The sequence below is a fragment of the Nestor notabilis genome, unplaced genomic scaffold (genome assembly GCF_000696875.1).
Source record: "Nestor notabilis isolate BGI_N333 unplaced genomic scaffold, ASM69687v1 scaffold14941, whole genome shotgun sequence".
NCBI classification, from domain to species: Eukaryota; Metazoa; Chordata; class Aves; order Psittaciformes; family Psittacidae; genus Nestor; species Nestor notabilis.
The window spans coordinates 19,301-23,583 of record NW_009916181.1 but is presented as its reverse complement, the minus strand read 5'-3'; positions in this window follow the sequence as shown (position 1 = coordinate 23,583).

Sequence of the window (4,283 nt, the reverse complement as noted above, 5' to 3'; positions counted from 1 at the left end):
TGCAACTTAATTGTGACAACACTTCAGGGCCTACTACATGATGTCACTAGGTCAAGCATCCATAAGAACACTGGGGGAAGGCTGGGGGGAAAAGGTCCAGACAGGAGTTTGTTTTTTTCCAGTAAGAGTCAGTAACAAAACTTTAAGAGCACCATTTCACTGTGTTGAAGTAAAAATGAAACAAGGCCACTGTTTCTGTCTGGCTTTTTGGCATCTAGATTTGTCAGAGGATGTCATTGTTCACTGGAGGCTGCCATAACAGAACACTCTGGAGGCAAAAAGGAAATCTGTAAGAAAAAGAGAGACAAAACATACGTAACAGTTATTGAAAGTTTAAAGATTTCTTCTCATCAGTCTTGCTCTATTTTTGGTTTAATTTGATGGTTTTGATTGGACTAGGGATCTAGGGCAAGTCCAACAACAGCGGACTGGTATTTCTGCAAATGAAATCAGTACATTGACGATTAATGCCCATCACTAGTGATGTCATGAAACACATTTCTATCATGAATTTTAGGCCTTACATCAAGAAATATAATTTAGAGTTTATTTTATAATCCATTCCCACTAATATTTATTTATATTAAGTGTTTTCAGAACCTTGCAAAAGGTGGTTAGCAGTTATCTCTAGGCTGCTCTAAAATACTGCTGTATCTTGTATTCTATCACTGAAGTTAGATTTGCTTGAATTGCCAAAAGGTTTATGAGCAAACCCCATTTGTTTGCTATAAAATATTATTTGCTTTGCTGCACTTTAAAATAAAACACGCTGATTTATATCACTTAAAATACTCTTCATATGGTTGACTATGGTTTCAATTTTTTATTTTTCAGTTTATTAAAAACAGTAAGTCAAACTACTTGCATTAATATTTAGATATTTAATACTCGTTATCTATTTAAAGCTGCAGTCCCAATTTCATTCAGCTACAGCCCACAAAACCTCCTGATACGATCATAGAATCATAGAATGGTTTGGGTTGGAAAGGACCTTAAGATCATCTGGTTCCAGCCTCCCTGCCATGGGCAGGGACACCTCACCCTATGATCTCCTATTATAGGTTTCTTACATATACTTAAGCAAAATATAAATTAGTCATAATTAGCATTATTGGTTTTAAATTCCATTTTTCATCTTTGAAGGAAACAATATTGATTGAATATATCAAACTAGAAAAACAGTTTCATATCTTTCCTCTGAAGACAGATGATGTCTTTCAAAAGTTGTCTTAACATTTGGGAAATCCTGACCTGAGGTATTTAGCAATTGCCATGATTAACCATTCACCAAATAAGCAAAAGTACACTGGATCATGCTTCAAAAACTATCTTTAGTTTTGACACCTTGGAGAGATTAAAATTACATGTGAATATTTATTGGCACAAGGTCAGTTAAAGTTTGGGGCCCTCAAGGAGACAAACCTAAGGGAATAGTAGTTTGATAGTACTTTAAAACATTCTGCAGGGCACCCAGACACAGAAGGGCATTTCTGTTTCTATCTAACAGTAAATAAAACAATTACATGGGGCATGTGAGAGAAATACCTTTTACAGAGCAATGCACCTGAGAACCAGAAGAAAAATGTAATTTTTCAGTTTTCTTCTCACCTTTGAGACTTCTGCTTCTTCAAACACAGCCCTTGCAACTGATTTGTGTTCTACTGTCAGCATATTTCTAGTGGTTGTACACATGCAATACCAGACTGAGATACAGTGAATACTGTACAGGTCAGAAGCAGTAGGGAAGGCATTAGAATACATGGCAATGTATTTAGAATACAAGCAGCTCTCTTTTTACCACACCCATTTGTTGCTTATTAACAATATGAAAATTCTTCCCTCAGTGTAGATTCCTGATCATCAAGACAGAGTAGTCACAGCACATCAGATTTGCAGCCATCCATTTTTGGTAGGCACCATGGCAAAGAAGAATTTTAACACAGGAACAAACAAGGATAAGATAGTTTTGCAGATATTTCTTCCCAGTAGGGAAAAGCAACCTCTGGGCAAGCGTTAGCCTGAAAAATCTAGTAAGGTGGTGACATGGGCTTATAACAAAACCTGACTGGCGATAGGAATCAAATTCTAAAACAGAATGAGAAAAATCAGGTTGGGTGAAGACAAGATTATGAGGACCTTCAAAAGCAAAACCAAATAGTTAGTATCAAATACTACAGAGAAAGAAAGTCAGTAAAACAGATGCATCAGAAGGGATGGCAGTTCCGCAACAGAAAGCTGCTTCTAACTTGCATGTGTCCTGGGCATGCAAGGAAAGCTGTATCTCAGAGATCTGATGTAGCATCTTCCAAGACAGCAATGTCATGCATGTACTGATATCAGGAAAAGATGGCCAAAACCCAACCACCAAGCTGTGTTACTGCAGCCACCTACACCAAGCCTTCAAGTGTAAGGATAACACTCCTGTAACTGCTCAGAGCCCACTGCACCCTCTGCCAACACGAGGCAGGCAATTCCATTTAATGGGATATAAGGTCCTGTGTATTTTTGCCCTGATGTTAATATTTAGATGGAAATCAGAAAGTCTGGATCAAGGGAGGGTGGATTTTTTGTTTTTTTTAATTATTAGCTTAGCATAACTTTCACAACCTTATGCAACATGTTTGAGTTTAAAGAAATGAGTGACTTGTCAACTGCCAAATAACAAATGCTTGGCATTTACTCATTGCCAAAGGCATTTGGGGATGCTGATAGAGGGAAGCCTAGCAGATTTGTTTTTCTGAATGATTTTTATGACTTTTTAGTAGGAATGCTCAAAAGAGATTTCAGCATCTACATATCAGAAGAAAAAAAACCCAACAACTTAAAACCTGTCCAATTATGTAATTATCATTAGAAAAGAAAAAACTGTAAAGAAGTTATTCTGTTCTGCTGGGTGCTTAAAATGCTTTATAAAAGCCCTCTCTATTTACATAATTGATCAGAACAGTTCCTGGGTGCCAGCAGTGGCATGGGTGAACAGAACACTGTGGTTTGGGTTTGTGAAGCAAGAACAGACTGCAAACTTTGTATGCCAACTTTCACGCTAACCACCTTTCTGGTGAAAGCTGCACTTGTGTTGCAGACAGGAAGATCAATTTGAGTTTTACTACTTTAAAATAACATACTAGAAAAAAATGCAGAACTATAACGGATCCATAATAATTCATCTATTTAGGTCTTCTAGAGATAAGTATTTCTTAAGTATATGATGACAGGGTGTTGCAACTTCTAGCAAAATGTGACATCAAGTGACAGTTCTGTAAATACAGTAGTCAATGTTTGCTTGATGATGTGAGGAACTACAGCAAAATAATCAATCCAACATAAATAATGCTGGTTCTGTTATGGGCTGCAGCATCAATAACCTACAAGATAAACTGCTGTCAAGCAAACCATAAAATGCTCAACTGAAGTAGCTTCACAAAAGCAATTATCCAGATGATGGGGACATACTAAATCGAAGGAATTCATGCTCCCTGCATATCCAACACGCTACTGTATTAGTAAAAAAGGAAGAAAAATGAATGCAATCAGAAATCCTTTCACGAGATAAGATTACACAACAACTGTCATAAAGCAAATTGGTTCAAAGTAGGGTCTGTTTTAAAAACATGTAGCAAGAATGTAATTCTTTGTGAACACTGAGGACTGAATGATGGTTCAAGGCCGTAGTGGCAACTTCTACGCTTCCTCTGCCTTAAATAGGAATAGTACCTTTGAAACTCAGGAATTTGCTGGACAGTTTTTGACGAGATGCCAGCTGAAGTCAGGACTACAGAGATGCATTCTATCCACTTTATTCTATGAATTGTAATAGAATTGTCACAACTAATGACACAAGTACGAAAACTGTGGTACCACAGCAAGTTTTAATATGATAGCTCAAGAAAAGGGAAGAGGGAATCATGAGCTGGATATCCTTTATGTTTTTGCATATTACAGAAAGAAAAAATTGACACATCAAGGCCCTAATTAAAACCACTCTTCTGTAAGTAAAATATTATCCTATTTTATTAATCATATAGACAAAGGAAATCATACAATTTGCCAAGTTCTGTTACGGACTCACTGGCATGCACACGAACAGGAACTAAGTTTCCTACTGTTATTTCTTAGCTACATACCATATGCATGCTAGTGCCTCAAAGCCACCCAAAAAGAGAGAATTAAGAGAGTCATGAGACATAAATTTTATCCCAGCAAGATCTTAATGGTTGAGGGAAGGCACCATGTGATGTGAGTCGACTGCAACTTGGAAAACATGACGTCAGTAATGCTTATTC